This window comes from Protopterus annectens, chromosome 1.part2 (genome assembly GCF_019279795.1).
Source record: "Protopterus annectens isolate FY-2018-M chromosome 1.part2, PAN1.0, whole genome shotgun sequence".
NCBI classification, from domain to species: Eukaryota; Metazoa; Chordata; order Ceratodontiformes; family Protopteridae; genus Protopterus; species Protopterus annectens.
This window is the reverse complement of record NC_056727.1, coordinates 1,141,167,763-1,141,185,531: the sequence shown is the minus strand read 5'-3', so window position 1 is coordinate 1,141,185,531 and position 17,769 is coordinate 1,141,167,763. Positions and strand designations below refer to the sequence as shown.

The following is a 17,769-nucleotide window of genomic DNA, read 5'->3' as shown; positions in this document are numbered from 1 at the left end:
ATGTCGTCGGTAAGCCATCCGACTACCGGAATTCCAGAAAAACGCTTCTTTTAAGCAAGTCGCCAGTTCACCGGTACTCAGTGAGGTGCTTTTGCAGCACCTGATACCCGCTACTTCTGATTCGCAGGCCTCTTCTGAGACCCATTCGGACTCTGGTATGCCGCGAGATGCTTCAACTGTGGAACCTGCGGATGTCTCTATCTTGGATGGGTCCAGAGCAGCAGTGCAGGCACCGGCTTCTGGGCGTGTATTCAGGCCTACAGACTTGCATATTAAACCGACGCCTCCTTCTTCTTTAAGGCCTAAACCTCGAACCATGCCTAGAAAACCGACGCCCAGGCCTCATGCTCAGGCCTCTATGCCTAAAGAACAAATTATAAAAATGGCTGAAGATCTTATAACTTTAATCGGGGGAAGCCAGCCACCCTCTTCTAAGAGACCTAGGACTGAAATTGTTTATGAATCTTCTGACCAGGATTCTGATTTTTCTGATTCTTCTAATGATCTGGATTTGCCCTTATCTACTTATAAGGATTCTGATGCAGAGGACTCTATTCCCTTTGCTTCCCCTCCAGAGGATTTTTCCTTTGGTGAAACCTTGCACACTCTAAGGGAGCATTTCCACTGGGAAAACCAGGATTTTTCTGATTCGAAAAAGAGGCTTAGGGATTTCTTACTCCTACCTCAGCATAGGCCTTTAGCTATTCCTCCTGTACTAGACATTGTTGATGCCTTTTTGGAATCTAGTTTGGCCCCTGATTCTTTATCTCCTGCTCCCAGAAAACCGGACAGATATTACAGGGTTCCTGATTCACACAAGTTCCTTTTTAAAAATCCTGTTACGGATCCAGAGACTATTTCACAGGGACCCAAGGGCATTAAGGACTCTACTGTCAAAAACCTACACCTTCTGATAGAGACTCCAGGGCGCTGGATAGATGGGGTAAGAAGGTTTACACTTCTGCAACCTTGGCCATTAGGGCCTTAAACTGTCAGTTTCATATGTTAAAGTATCAACAACATATTATTGGATTGCTTAAACAGAAAATTATGTTGATTCCTGACTGTGCTGAAAATAAGGAATTACAGGATTTAATGCATTCTGCTGAACAGGTTGGAAAATATACTTTGCAGTGTGGGTTTGATTCTTTAGAGGCCTCTTGCAGGGCTGCTAACACTGTATTCAGAAGGCATGCTTGGCTTAAGGAGCAATCTTTGCCAGATCATGTTAAAGCTAAACTGATGGATGCTCCCTTAAATCAGGACCGCCTGTTTGGCAACAAAGCTGAGGAAGTTCTTAAAAGATGAATGATAAAGCTAAATCTATGCAAACTGTTAAATATTTCTTACAAGTTCAGCCTCCAAGATTTAGTAGGCATTGGCCCTCTAAGAATTGGTCCTTTTTGTCTCCTTCCAGGCCTTCTCAATCCAAACCCAGACACAGCAGAAATCCCAGGTTTCAGTCCCAGGGTACGCACAAGACTAAGCAGTGGGGGGCTTCCACTTCCAAATCTGGGAGTAGTAAGACTCCCCCCTATGGAAAACTGTCTCAATGACTTGATTTTAAAACTTCCAAGCACTACTCAACCAAATGCTCCTTTAGGGGGAAAGATTGGTCTGCAGGCCAAAAACTGGGAACTCATTACCCAGGACAAATGGGTTTTAAATATAGTGTCCCAAGGATACAGAGTTCACTTCCACACATTACCAACGCCAAAAGGTTGGGCAGATCTACCCCCAAATCAGTGGGCAGAGGCTTAAAAGCAAATAATCTCTCTTTTAAACATAAAGGTTATTCAAACTGTACCAGAAGAGGAAAAAGGACAAGGTTACTACTCAACACTTTTCCTGGTACCCAGCAAAGACAATTCATGGCTTCCTATTCTGGACCTGTCTACTCTAAACACCTTTTTGGTGATTCCAAAATTCAAGATGTTGACTCTTCACCAGTTGCTTCCTATGCTAGGAAAAGATGCCTGGATGGTAACACTCGATTTAAAGGAAGCATACCTGCACATCCCAATAAGGGAATCTTGCAGAAGATACCTACACTTCAAAGCAGGCTACACTCACTACCATTTCTCTGCACTGCTCTTTGGCTTATCTACTGCGCCCAGGGTATTCACAAAGTGCCTAGCCCCAGTCATCGTATTTTGCAGGCAAAGAAATATTCAAATATACCCATACCTGGACGATTGTTTAATTCAGGCAGAAAGCAAGGATATACTTTTGATTCAGTTCCAGGAACTTTTGAACTTAGAGGATGGGAAGTTTGGAGTAGTGTTCCCAGTCAGTTGGGCTAGTTGAAGTCACCTAGTATGATGGTGTTTGGTGATACATTTATCCCTCTAGTGTTTTTCAGGAAGGCCATGTGAGGTTCCTGAGTTTGTGAGGTGTGAGGTATGCCTGTAACATTTGCAGAAACAGTCTTGCTGGTTAATAATTGCACCCTGATGCCTCCCGATGCTGTGTGTTACCACCCTTGAGGTGTGGGTGGTGTCCTTGATGATGGATACCCTCCCCCCCCCTCCTTCTCTTTGTTATTATTGGGATTTTGGATGATTTAAACGCATGATAGACCTGGCTGTGCCTGGGTGCTCCTCAGGAGCCTTGAACCAGGTTTTCACAGACACACGAACAGACCATCGCTCCCTCCTGCCAAGAACAGTGCATGCATTTTTGAGATTGAGACTTAGACTTCGAGCAGCAGCAGCATTTATTTTTTTTTTTTTTGTTTTTGTGTTCTAGGGGTGGTTGGTTTAGAAGCCTTTAAAAAAAAAAAAGGCACTAATGGGAGCCTTTGCCAGTATCGGAGTCCAGGGGTGACAGGTGCAAGCCGTCAAGCTCCCCCTCACAGTGTGGCTTTGTCCCCAGCATGTCATCCCAGGCAGACACACATTTGATCCCTGAAAATGACACCAGAGTTTAAGCCAATTGTTAAAGCTGATCATCTTATCTCTGTATTGTGGCATCATTCTTGGTGAAGGTCCTGGCCTTTGTACAAAGTGTACTAACTTGTCTGTGGTACACCATAAAAGAAAAAAAAAATCACACCTAGTACCCTGTCAACAAATCATATTCCTGGGAGCAAGCTTGAGTACAACTTCCCAGATGGCTTTCCTCACGCCAGAGAAACAAATTCATTTGACAACCTACTTCAAACAAGTGACCACAAAAACCCTACTATCTGCAAGGCAAATACTACAAGCCTTAGGGTTCATGACCTCCTGAATTATTCTGATTCCATATGCAAGACTGTATATGAGGAAACTACAGTGGTATCTAAAAAGCCTATGGTGTCAACATTCTCAGGATCTAGAGGCAATGATTCCTATCATACCTTGCCTACACCTAGAGTTTCTTTGGTGGGCAGAGGCCTGCCACCAAAACAAGGGACTACCATTCACACCACCCCTGCTGCCCAAACCCTAACAACAGACGCATCAGATTATGCATGGGGGGGCTCACCTGGCAGGGAAGTGCACTCAGGGCAAATGGAACCCAAGTCAAATGCACTTGCATATCAATCAAAAAGAAATGTTAGCTGTACAGAATGCTCTGACAGCCTTCAAGGACCACATTCTTCCAGGACAATTAATGGTAAAGATGGACAAACACCACTGTTATGTGGTACATAAACAAGCAGGGGGGTACACATTCTTACCCCCCCCTCAGACTAGCTATGGCATTGTGGAACACAGCCCTGAGCTACCAAGTGCATCTACAAGCTCAATTCCTGCCAGGAAAACTAAATACACTGGCAGACAAACTAAGCAGAAACCTCATGGACCCACATGAGTGGAAGCTGGAACCAAGGATTTTCAACATGTTGACAAACAAATGGGGGAGCCCAGATATAGACCTGTTTGCCTCCCCCCAGAACTATCAATTGGATGAATTTTGCACAAGGACTCCTCACAAGCAAGCTTGGAAAGTGGATGCTGTGTCCTTCAGCTGGAAAAACATATCAGTTTATGCCTTTCCTCCTCTGCTCTCCAAAGTACTACTAAAGATCAAACAAGACAAACCAAGGATGATTTTGATTGCACCAGACTGACCACACCAACACTGGTACCCCTTCTTCCGCAGTGTGTCACTGTTGGCCCCATTGCACCTACCTCAGTCTCCTACCCTATTGTCTCAGCAGGAGAACCAGATTCTGCACCCTCAGCTTCATACACTGAACCTAGCAGCCTGGCTAATTATCTAATCTCTACTTTACCATCCCTCAGTGAACCAGTGATGTATATCATTTAAGAGGCAAGGAGGCCTAGTACTAGAAACTCTTTTGCTGAAAAGTGGAAAAGATTCTGTGCCTGGAATCAATCTCAAGGGATGATCATGGCAGTGCCCAATTTACCTCAGATTTTACAATACTTAACTGAGATGCTTCACAAGGGCCTGTGTTTCTCCTCCATCAAAATTCATGCCTCAGCCATTTCAGCTCATTATTACACATCACCTCCCCTCTTCTCTCATTCCACTGCTTAAGCAGTTCTTCTGAGGGGCCAAAAATCTACAACCACCCAGGAGTGCCCCAACTCCAGCCTGGGACCTTAACTTTGTATTGGAAAAGCTCACCCTTCCTCCTTTCGAGCCAGCTGCCACTGCGGATTTAAAATTCCTCTCTTGGAAAACAGCTTTCCTTTCAGCAATCACTTCAGCAAGAAGGGTATCTGAATTACAGGCCCTCATGGCAGTGGAGCCTTCCATCATCTTTCATGTGGACAGGGTGTCCCTCAGGACCAATCCCTCCTTCATGCCCAAGGTGGTATCCAGTGTGGCCCTTAATCAGTCCGTTCCTTTGCCAACCTCTTTCCTAACCCACAGAACAAAGGGGAATGGATACTGCACTCCTTAGATGTGCACAGACAACTTGGATTCTACTTGGACAGGACTAAACCTCAAAGGAAATCTGAACTGCTGGTGGCATTTGCTGCAGGGGCAGACGGGAAGGCTATTTCAAAGCAAACCATTTCCAAATGGATAGGCCATTGCATTCATGTCTGCTACAAGCACCATGGAAAACCTATCCCACAGGGGATCAGACCTCACTCAACCAGAGCTGCATCTACCTCTACAGCCTTTCTCAGAGGCGTACCTACCAGGAACATCCTAGAAGCTGCTACCTGGAGTTCATTACGTAATTTCACCAAGCATTACCATCTGTCATTTTTCTCTAAATGTAGAGCTGGCTTTGCTACTGCAGTCTTGCAGGGCCTTATAGCTGGTCCTAATGCTCTCTGAATTCCTCCTCCCATCCTTAGCTTTGGGAATCTACCCAAATGTGATGACTGCAACAGTGTAACATGAAGAACATAGTACAGTTGTGCACACTTGCCATAAATGTAGATGTTCGAGTGTATTCACTGTTGTACTCCTGGTTACCCTCCCTCCAGCTCCCTTTTTTCTTTTGACTATACCTTTACTCTGCTTTACTATGCTCAAAAGCTTTTTGGTGTATTTGCTTTTTTGTTGGAGGTATAACCTTGTATATTTATAGATTTAATTGCTTCCCATTAGGGGGGCACCTAACATCTGGGGCAAGAAAAATTGATGTAATGGCGTCGGCTGCATGTTTATACCCCTGACGACCTGATGTCATGGAAGAAGGGACAGCAACCGAAGTAGGACCCAAGACTTTGTTAATCAGGCCAACTGAGGGTTACTGCAAGCAGATAACACAAATGTGATGACTGCAACAGTGAATACACTGGAACATCTACATTTATGGTAAGTGTATACAACTGTACTATGTCCTTCTCTTCCATGTTGTAGTATTCCTTCCCTCCCACCACCCCCCTGTTCTCCTTGCACTTACTCTCCTCGGCTTCTACACAGGCTATGCTATCAGGACTGGCTCCATCTGGGGCTTCTTGGTTGTGAGGACCTGTGCACACAGACGTCACTTTTATGGCCCACGTACCAGCCTACACATCAGATGTCCGACACACCAACGGGGACTGAAAAAGATTTGGAAAGCTGGCCGAACAAGCTGATAGGAAGAAGGGTAAACCCACTAGTGAATACTGCAACATGGAAGAGAAGGACATCTATGGTTATGGTAAGATTTTACACAACTTTCCTTTCTAAAATGATGCTGGCATATTGGAACTCTACAGTAAACATCAAGGTAGTGAAGTTGTTTTTATTTTTTTCCAGGTCATGGGTTAGATTTTCTACTAACGTGTTGTTTTACTTCAGCTTGGACACAGCTACTTTTTATTATGTAGGACTCTTTATGGTTGAATAAATGTTGTTCTGAATGTTAAGTTACCATAGTTTGTGTCACAGGCTTTGTGGAGTTTTTCCCAACCTTTTTTACACAATAAATGGATTCAGTGCTTGCAAGCATTAAATTGTCTTGATCTGTGCAGTGGTCATGTCCATTCATCAGTCAGAAGTAGTAGGTATCCTTCACCCTTGTCTATTGCATCTCAGAATGGCCTGATATGGACTACCATGCTAAACTGATTTTGTTTTCTAGTCAGGGTTTCTGTGTTCCATACTTTACTCTTTCTGACCTCGTAATGGTGCATTGGGATGGCATCTTTCCATTTATTTGCAGTTGAAATACTGTGATTTAATGTTTTTTTTTCCTGTTTGGCAAGTGCCATTTGTTCTTTTCCAGTATATCTCATGCTATTCTGTTTTTGGCTGTCACCCCCCCCCCCAAAAAAAAAGGAGTGCTTGTGTCTAGTAGGTTTACTTACCCACTTAGCAAAGCAGCAACACTGGGGAAAAAGTACATCTCTGCTCTGGATTGCCCAGCTGGTCCTCTCAGTTTTCTTTTTATTACTTTTAACATTTTTCTCTGGTTTAGAGACTGTCCAAGCTTGTTATAACCTCCCTGTTGTATAGAACCCATTGTGGAGCAGTATGGTCATCAAAACTGTATCTGTGCAGTTGTCTAACTGCCTCAAGAAATGCACAATCTAGAATGTCCACCTCCTGCTGACCTTCCTATGAAATCTGTATATGTTTAGTAGTACTTGCTCTTTCTTTGATTGGCTGAAGTTTGGATACGTTTCTGCTGAGATGTGAATAATGTTAAGTACCTTTTTATGCAGTAGTAATCAGTATCTGTGGTGAAATACCTGTATGACTGGAGTGCAGCAACTGCGTTGTCATATTAATAATGCGCTGTCATAAAGTAATTATTTTATTTAGCTGCAACATATGAATCAGCAACTTGGCTTTGGAAACCCATGGTGGAATTTAAGCATGGCTGGAGAGCACCATCTAGTGGAGCAAATATGAATTGAACTGCTTTTCTAAATGCGTGTATGCATAGGATCATAGGAAGTTACTAGACTATTGGCTAGGGTTGCCTACTGTTCAGAATTTTTCGGGACATTCCAGAATTAAGGGACACTGTCACTGACATGGAAGAACACAAGAATATGTTTAATTGAGCACAATAATACTGTATGACAATCCCCCTTGAGGGGAGGTTAATGCACACTGCTATTCTGCACGCATTTTGCTTTCACGTACATGTCCAGAATTTTTGACATGAAGAGTTGGCAATGCTACTATTGGCCCTGAGGCCCATACAAGCCTAGCCAGGAAATTAGCCCATGTTCTGACAAGTCAGCACCCAATGCCCCTGTCCACTACACAGGTGGAATCCCAGGGGTATATTTTCTGTTTCCCATCCAGTTATCCAGGTTGCATTTGAAAAGGGATAATGAGGTACTGTGAGGTGGAGAGGGAGTCTATTCCACAAAAGGGGAAGTCTCTGGGACACAAATCTGTCCTACCAATGAGTCCTGTTGATGTCACAGACCAAGTTGAGGTCACGTGTGCGGGCTACTTGAGTGGAGCTTGGCTTGCAGATATGCAGCAGTCCCATCGATGTGGGGGGGGGGGTGAGATTTGCATTGTTTATCAGACAGAGGTCACCTCTGAATAGTCTGAGCAGAGCGACAGGTCTTTTAGCCTATCTGTATAGGGAAGATGTTTGAGGCCCTGGATTCTCTGGGTGATGAACTTCTGTGGTCTGTCCAGCTGCAAAATACACCCCTGCCAGGTCTCAAACTCAGGACCCTGTCAACTACAATATAGTGCATTAGCCCACTAGACCACTCAGCATTTCTATGCATCTTTTATTTAAAAAAAATGGTCCTTGTTGTCTGTCAGTGGTGCAGCTGTTTGATCTTGTATGCTAGAAGTCACTCCTGACACTCCTGGACAGTTTGATGATTATGAGCAGGCTGAGGACAATATACTGCATTTTGTTGAGTAGATGGCTAACCTAATGGGCTTTTACCCTTTTCAGGAATGACTCAAAGAGCTAAATTATTCAATATAGAGTATAAAAATGCAGTCAATACAAATGACTATGATTAAGATACAGGAAATATTGCAATAAATAGTAATATAGCAAAACAGAGTGAAAGTTATTTTCAGTCTATAAAAGGTGTATTGCCCCAGAAAAGGGAAAGGCAACATACTAGAATCAAGGGTTGTATATTTTGACCCTGAATAGCTTCATTACCTTAGTGAGCATAAAATAAAAAGCTACTTAAGTGCATCTTGCTCTGTTTATTTTCTTTAGCAAAATACTTTCAGATATGATAGGCATTGTGCTCCAAAAGCAAACACATTACTAATGAAAGTATTATTCCAAAGGGAACTACCACATTGAAAATGTGCCCTATGTGAGTTGACCCAGGCGTTCGGGATTTGAGAACGTATGTGGACAATGACCTCAATTTTCACCAACATTTATCTATTGTAAGAAAGTTTTTCTGCATTGCACAGCTTAAAAATAGAGGGATTACGTCTACATCTGGAAATGTTTTTGTCCCCGTTTACCCAGCCCTCATCAGATCAATCATTGAATATAATGTAACCACAGATACACCTTACTAAAAGGATATAAGGCCTAAACAACATTTCCTACATGAACAGACTAAAGGCCCTGTCACTGTATTCAGTATCCTACAGACTGCTAAGAAGTGACCTGTGTCTGACATTCAAGGCATCTTCTGACCCATTATTGATGGATTCGCTGCACTTCAGCAAGTGAAATGGCATCAGAAATACTCAAACTAAGGATCTGAACATCTTCTGCAACATCACCTGGGTGGTTTTGAGGTACAAGTATATCTCTCAGAGGATAATGCTACTGTGGAATAGACTCCTCATCCAGATAAAACAAAGTTCATTTCTGTCCATTTTCAAGTTAGATCTATGGATGGGAAACAGAAAATTTACCCCCCAGGACTGCCCTCTGTACTACTAATGCACAGAGACTGACAGCAGTGCACCTTAACTCATCCAAGCCTATAGTGCCTTTTTTATGTACTTTTAGTTGACAACCATAGCCCCTTATGGTGTCCAGATAGGGTTGCCACCCCTCCGTTTTTTTCCAGACTATCCAGAAATCAAATTGATTCTCCAATAGTCCGGAAAACACTGTACAAACTCTGGTATCCTGTTTCAAAAAAAGAAACAGCCTATCAGAGTTTGTAAATCGGTTGATTTGCTATGCATTTTTACAGAAAAGCATAGTAAATCAGCCGAAAGCAGACAGCAGGAACGGAAAAAGAGGGCGTTCCCTGCCAGGTGATGTCATTGTGATGTCACAAAATGGGTAGAGCGTGGGCAGGAGAGGGGTGGGGTGGGCATGGTTACTGGTGATGCAATGGGTGTGTACTTGCTCCGTTTTAGCCACAACAAAAGGTGGCAACCTTATGTCCAGACCTTTCTTGGGTCTGACTTCTTTAACAATGTGACTTACTTGTAAGACGCAGATGACAATGATTAGAAGGAGCAAGGAGTTATTAGTAAAATTACACCAAGATTGCTACTAATTTAAGATGTCCCGCAGTAGAAAAGCCTTGATTATCTTATGCTTTTTAAGTTAATTTTTAAGAAAATTGTCTGGACATTCCACACGACAGAGTACTGTTTTCAAAGGTTCAGCCCCTGTCATTTAATTTTTTATTGAAATGTCTGAAAAGCCATGCTTCGTCAGGATGTTCAGTTTGGTTGCTTGTTACCCTTCTGAAGTCTCAGATTGTCACACTGAATGGGACCTGCCTTCTTTGTCTCATGCATGGGGTCTCTGTGTCAGGTATAAAAGCCATGTGGCCCTCATGTCTTCCAGACTGCCTGCAGTTTAGGTCTGTTCCTTATATTCATCTGGAAAAGTGACTTGAAAGGCTGCAAAATAGTTGGTTTAGACTTAGAGACAAGGAAGCTTGTAACGAAACTACATGCAAAAGAATGAGCGATTTGGAGATGCCTTGGGGCTATAGGGGAAGTGTATGACCTGCACATGCAGCTGCTGCATAGGTGGCATGTTACTCAAACAAAAGCAAGAAGATGGTGAGAAGTGAGTGCTGGGTACCCGTGTGGAGACAGATTGCTTATATGTATTGTGAAAATGGAAAATGAAAGGAGGAGTGCAGATTCGGAGAAAGTATACAAGTGCAAGGTAAGGTGAACACTAAAATTTTGCCTGGTTAGGATGAGTGATAACTAGGGAAGGGAGAAACAGCAAGTCACTGGAAAGTTTTAGGACCAGATGTGAATGTGGGAGGGGTAACATTGGAAGGGGGTTCATGAACTTAAGGAGCATGGGGCTTTTGGATCCATGGAGTGTGAGCAGGCTGGGAAAATAAATAAAAGAAAATAGGGAGGAAGCAATTGATAGATATGGGTGTATGACATCACTGAATTGTGACCATTAAAGTGTGATGTTTTCAAAACTTAAGCATCTTTTTATTTTGTTTTTTTTTTATTTTATTGCACAAGTTGCATATTCTGAATTTGGAACCCAATGTAAAATGAGCAGAAAATTAGTAAATTCGGCACTTCTTGGCAGCATAGCCTGTTGGGAGAATCTATTGTTATGAATGAAAAAAGTGAAAACAAATCAAAATATTTCCTCAGTGATGCATGCCCGGCTTTGCATGGTCTCCTTAGCTACCAGTGTAGGCAGAGCGTGTCTGTACTCGAAGAAAACAATGACAGAGCACCACACTAAGTTTGATGTATTAGAAATGGGATCATCTCATTTTTTTTCTTGGTTCTTTCTGCCTCTCATGCTTGCTGACCGTCAAACCTCCCTCTGCTTGACTTTGAACCCATTCATTCCCTTTAACCAGAGGAGCTACCCTTCAGATGTACAAGGGTAGGATGTCATGCAGGCAGCCTTGAAAGTGGTTTCTTTTATCACTGGCATTCTGGCTATGCATGCGTTCTATATAGTGGCAGTAAATACACTCTGTGGGTGGTGGTGGGGAGCTGCTGACTGACTTTGAAAACTGTCTCAAGGCAGTGGCATGATGAGCTGAAAGCCCACTCCCAGGATGTGCATTTGTTTGCATTGCTGCCCCTGCCTTTGACGAATTGGGTAATGTGCATCCTGCTGTTCCTTGCCATCCCCTCTGCCTGGGTGGGCATGCCTTTCTTTCCTGTTTTTATCTAAGTGCCCAAAGTGCAAAAACAAATTTGGTTGACTGAGCCATAGTCAGGGCATTACCCATTGCACCAGCAGATCTGGCTGTGTGAAAATCAGGTGATGGTTTGGTCTGTACTCCTTGCTAATTTTTATATGTTGACATTTGCATGCTTAGTATTAGTTTTTGAGGCTGCTTCTTTTGTGACTTTCACTTGGGTTTGAAATAATTTTGTGCTAGTCGAAAATTTTCAAGTCCATTTATACTGTTATGGCAAAACTACTGTATTAAAGATTTCCCACTGATGTTCTACTGTAACCTCAAATGCTCTGTGTGTGTGTGTGTGTGTGTGTGTGTGTGTGCGTGTGTGTGTGCGTGTGCGTGTGCGTGTGTGTGTGTGTGTGTGTGTGTGTGTGTATGTGTGCGTGTGTGCGTGTATGTCTGTGTCTAGTTAATGTGGCTTAGAGAATTGATTCCAACTTGTTTTGTTTTTTTTTTTCTTTTCAATTTCTTCTTGACCATAAAGTAGAAAACTACTTTAAAGCATGCATACACAACAGATAAACTTTATTGCTACTATACCCTCCTAAACCTTGCCAAATTTGGTATGTAAGTTAGGGCAGCACTGGAGAAGAGAACATGAAGAAAGACGATATTCCATAGTAGTTTAAGGTCACAGACTCTCAGAACTACTTATACTAAACCCCTCAAATTGCACTGTACCTGTTATGAAACTTTGACTATGTGCTGTTTAATTCCATGTTAATCCTGTAATTTCTCACTAGTTTAGTCCTACAAGTTTTACTTATGAAAAATCATGACATATGTAACCACTGTATGTTGTTGTTGTACTTCTAAAAGTCTTCTTTGTTTTGTGACAAATGCAAACAATATATGTTGTTAGTCTAAAAGTCTTTTTGCTTTGTCTTCTTCTTGTGAAATTGTAAACAATTTGTAACCGTCACTGTACATATATACAACAATGCAATGTGTTTTACTTTCTTGTATGTGGAGCTTTTCTCCCAGGGCCTCTGCTGAAAATGGGCTACAAAGCCCAGTTGGATCTCCCTGGTAAACAAATGCTAAGCAAAGTAAAAAATAAATAAATAAAATAGTTGCTGCTGTTATGGCATATGAAGAATTGTGGTTTCCCTTTGTAGAAACCTGTCGGTGAACCTCTTTCTCTGTCAGTTATGACCCTGAAAGTCCTACTTTTGCACAGTTTTCAGACTGATAACCTCCAGTCTGGAAGGGCCAGCAGTCTTTTGTCGATCACCTAAATTACGTGTCAGTGCCTAAGTGGGACAAGTTAAGCTGAACTTTGAGTCATTCCTCCTTTTAAACCAATATTGAGGGATGCTGATTTTGTGGTAACACTGATTTGGGGAAAGGAGACCTTTCTGTACAGAGGAAAGCCAATCAGTTATAGTAGCCTCCCTTTTCCAGCAGTGCAAGACAGATTTGTATGCCATTTTTCAGCTTGACCACAGGTTAGAGATCCCAGTCTTACAATAGATAAATAATTTGTGGCGATGGACAGACTTGGTGAGACAGGCTATTGGTCAGGTATCTTAGGCCTCAAACCTTTTAACTGCCTCCGTATTCCTAGATTTCTCTGGTGGATCAGACACTAGTCATGTTATTATTCCTCACTAATTATGATGAGCAGGAATCAAAGATGATGTTCTTTGTATGTCCTGGAAAGTGGTTAACCATGCTTCCTGCTATGTCCTGGAAAGGGGCTAACCATGCTTTATTCTGTGTCCTGATAGGTGGGTAACCATGCTTCCTACTGTGTCCTGGTAAGTGGGTAACCATGCTTCCTACTGTGTTCTGGTAAGTGGGTAACCATGCTTCCTACTGTGTCCTGATAGGGGAGTAACCATGCTTCCTGCTGTGTCCTGGTAAGTGGGTAACCATGCTTCCTACTGTGTTCTGGTAAGTGGGTAACCATGCTTCCTACTGTGTTCTGGTAAGTGGGTAACCATGCTTCCTACTGTGTCCTGGTAAGTGGGTAACCATGCTTCCTACTGTGTCCTGATAGGAGAGTAACCATGCTTCCTACTGTGTCCTGGTAAGTGGGTAACCATGCTTCCTACTGTGTTCTGGTAAGTGGGTAACCATGCTTCCTACTGTGTTCTGGTAAGTGGGTAACCATGCTTCCTACTGTGTCCTGGTAGGTGGGTAACCATGCTTCCTACTGTGTCCTGGTAAGTGGGTAACCATGCTTCCTACTGTGTTCTGGTAAGTGGGTAACCATGCTTCCTACTGTGTCCTGGTAAGTGAGTAACCATGCTTCCTACTGTGTTCTGGTAAGTGGGTAACCATGCTTCCTACTGTGTCCTGGTAGGTGGGTAACCATGCTTCCTACTGTGTCCTGCTAGGTGGGTAACCATGCTTCCTACTGTTCCCTGGTAAGTGGGTAACCATGCTTCCTATTGTTCTTCTCATACTACAGAAGAGGCGGCCATGATAATCACTCATGGCATCTGTCCAAGGAAGGGAAATCTGTCTGCTCTGGAGGGCATATAACTTTCCCTGCACACTCCTTTAAAGCCTTTTGTGGTCATCCATAAAAAGAAGAATCCAGAATCCTAGGCATCAGAGATGTTAGGTTAAGCATAAGCTGTCAGTTTCTCTCACTGTGCCTTTGACCAAATTCCTTTAAAGGTTTCTGGCTGAACAGCAGTTTTGCATGGCTTCAAGGAGCATCCAGTTTAAATGTATAGATTTGGTTTATTGAAATGCAGTAATGTTTTTAAGTATATAGTGTAATTTTAGCTACATAGAAGTGTTTTAGCTGAAGTTGTGAGTCTTTTGCATTTATTCACTAGTACTAATATTCTTTTGGAACATAACACTACTGTTGTTTGGTTTTTTAAGAGATGCACTTTTAAGTAACTAAGTTCAAATTGATTAATTAACTTTTGTATATAATAGCACTTAGATGTGTGCTTTTTTTCTTTGTCTGAAGAAGGAGAGACACTGTGCCCTCCGAAAGCTTGTGCTAATAAAATTAGTTTTTGGAATTGCGCTTCCAAGCTTGTTTTTGTTTTTGTTTTTTGTTTTTTCTTAGTTCGTGCAGTGTTCTTGTTTTTTGGAGCATCCAGCTATGAAGTAGAGTGAATTTGGCCTATTTCAGTGGACCATTTAGCACAGCCTGATGAAACAGCTTTGTAAAGAAGGCTTACATAATTTGCTGTTTTCCTGTTTGAAGCAAAGTTTTTTTATACATGTAACAGTTTGCACTAGTAGAGCCCTCACATATGTTGTGGAGCTTGTCTTGTTCTTTGTTTGAAATGGCTGGCTAAGAGGACTCAGAAGTTCATTTTCGAGAACCCCCTGTTTTCTTAAGGCCATTACCTTTTCCCAGCTGATCTTAAGAGCAGGAGGCTTACATATGTATAGAACACCATTTCTAACGAGGTTGTTATCCATCAGAACAAATCCTAATTTTTCTCTGAAATGGTTTCTGATGTACCTCTTATTTGCTTCATTTTTATTCCTGGATACTTTGAACAAAGATCTGTCAGTGATGTTGCTGTTTCTTCAGAAAAGGGAGCTACTGTTCTTCTCATTTGAGCCTGGCAGAGAGGGTTTCTCTGTGGCTGATGTACTGTATTCTTTTGCCATCAAACAGCTACACCTGCCTTTGATCAGAAGAATTATTGCTGTCCACTGAGAGGACCTATTTCAACAATGTGTTCATTACAGACATTTACATTGTTGCCTTCTCAAACACTGTAATCTGGACTTCTTGTCGGGGGGCAATGTTTCAGGGCATTTGCCGTAAATCCCTCCTTTTTTATGTTCTACATTTGCTGCCTATCAGTGTTTTGAGACCCTTCTCAGGATCTACCAAGTTTTAAACTAACTCCATAGGATACCTCAGTAGCAGTGAAACAGATATATAACTACATCTCCTATAAGTTGATCCCATAGGAGCCTTCGACTGTTATGTTTTCCACTCTTTTGCAAAATTTCTTTCTGTCATGAGTTTTCTGCAGAAACTTTATGAAGGTAAATGGGCCTCAGCAAACCCATGTGTATTTTTTATATTATTCTGTTTTCTTGCTGGTGGAAACTGGTGTAAGGGTGGGTTGTGATTTGGGGTCAACTGTGGTGCACATACCCTTTAACCTTAAAGCAGAAATGCCATGCATGGGTTAAAGAGAACATACATCTTTTACCACATCATGGTTGTAGAAGAACCATACTACAATTGCATGTGCTTTTGCATTGAGGCCTTTTTGTTCAAATTTTGGGGAATCGAGACTTTCTTCAACATATGTAATGTGGTCTCATAAAGCATCATTATGAGGTGTATGCTACTTGTCTGAAAGCCAGTTGGCAAAAAAAATGTAAGGAATCAAAATGTGATAGCCAAAGCAAGAAAGATGAACACTGTTTTCTGTAGTAGCAAAGCCTTACACACTTAATATGTCTCTGCCTCAAGTAGAGAGCCCTGCTCAAGATTTTGGCAGACATATTTTAATTTATTTATTTTGGGTGGAACCCAAAAAATGGTGAACTTTGCCTGATCCTGACTCAAACCAGCTAGTAGCTGGTTCCCTCCAAAGTTTCCCTCAGGATAGCTGGTGCTTGGCAAATGCAGTTTTATCTGGTAAAGCAAATGTTTAGATGTCTTTGGGCCAAAATGGTCAAAAGGTATTCTCAATCTTTAAATGGGTAAGAAGCACGACTTGTTTGCTGGAGTCAGGCATGGAATGCAGTTGTCTAGTGAGCTACTTTTGGTAAGCAGAACTGGTGCTGTGGGACGAACTGAACACCTGGTTAAGGCATCTAATGCCGACACTCATCAGACCCAAAAAAGGTGTTGGTTGGTGACAGCAGGACAGTGGCCATGAAAGTCGGAATCTGCTAAGGAGTATGTAACAGCTCACTTGCCAAATCAACTAACCCTGAAAATGGATAGCACTGGAGTGTCAAGCCCACGCCCAGCCTTCACCAGTTCTGGCAGGTGAGGGGACTACATCTGAAGGAGTAGAAGAGCCACCATGTTGGCATTGAAGCCCAGGGCAGAGGCTGCGGTTGAGCCACTGCTAGTGCAGATCTTGGTGGTAGTAACAAATATTCACTCCTACATAAGCTAAAACCAACCACCCTAGCTGCTGACTAGCTCCCATCAGACTACTTAAACATGGCTGCAGATGCAATTGCTTTTCCAGTCTCTGTATTGATAAGTAGATCTGTATCCAAAAATATGTTCCTTCTATCTAGAAAAATTTTTTTTATTATACTTTTACACAAAGGTGGCACATCTACAGAGCTTAATAGCTGCAGACCCAGTACCACTGCCCCCCTCCCCCCATCAAAAATACTTGAAAAATGTTTTCATGCTCAGCTTCTACATCACCTAAATTCAAACATAGCATGGTTTCAGACCCCACCACTGCACAGCCACTGCCCTTCTTCACTTTACCATTGTTCCTATGCTGGTTTATAGTGTTAGTAATCTACTGTCAGCTGTGTTCCTAGACATAACCAAAGCTTTCAACACTTATCACACCAATATTTACTCAATGGAAGGTCTTCCAAATGTCTCTTTCTCAATCCACGTTGAATGGTTCCTTAGTTATCTATCTGGAAGGAAACAAGCATTCAGATGGCAATATGTTACTGTAGGCATCCCTCAGGGCTGTATACTAGGATCCCTCCTCTTTAATATTTTTATTATAAACAAGCTTCACACTGCCATACACCAAGAAAATATAGTGCAATACACAGATCGTTCAGCTTTAATATGTACAGCCTCCACAATATCCTTATCACAAGAAATCACTCAAATTTCTTTCTCTTCAATTGAAACCTGGCTGAAAAATTCAAACCTAGTCCTTAATCCCAATAAAACAAAACTGATGCGCTTCACCCCAAAATATTATCTCCATCAAAAAACAATCTTTTTTGATTACATCAGAAAATAATACTAAAATGGAGGAGTACCACAGACTAAATTACTGGACATTGTAGTAGATGGCAGTCATAAATTTGATCAACATATTCTTCAGACTATTAAAAAGACCCACCATAAACTTGGCTACATTTACAGGGCAAAACAGTACCTTACAGACCCAGCAGGTAAAACAATAGCCTCATCCTCTTTCACTCCATCCCTCTTGTATTCCTTGCCTATCATTTCAAGTGTAAGCTGTATACTAAAATCCAGTCTAGCTTCCTGTTACAACAGAGTAGCTAAATTTGTTAACAGCACTGCACACTGAACTCACTACCTCTAAGCCATAAAAACTGAACTGGCTAGAGTTTGACAACTACGTAGCATACTTGGCTAGTTATGGCATACAGATGGCTATATTATCCTGAAAAATGCCCTGCA

The 17,769-nt window shown here is 42.1% G+C and overlaps 1 protein-coding gene across 2 annotated transcripts in view; it reads left to right on the top strand.

Moving 5' to 3' along the window:
• The window catches only part of LOC122792264 (MAP7 domain-containing protein 1-like), a 1,483,077-nt gene that overhangs the window by 1,084,450 nt on the left and 380,858 nt on the right, over positions 1–17,769 (top strand). The window lies entirely within an intron of this gene.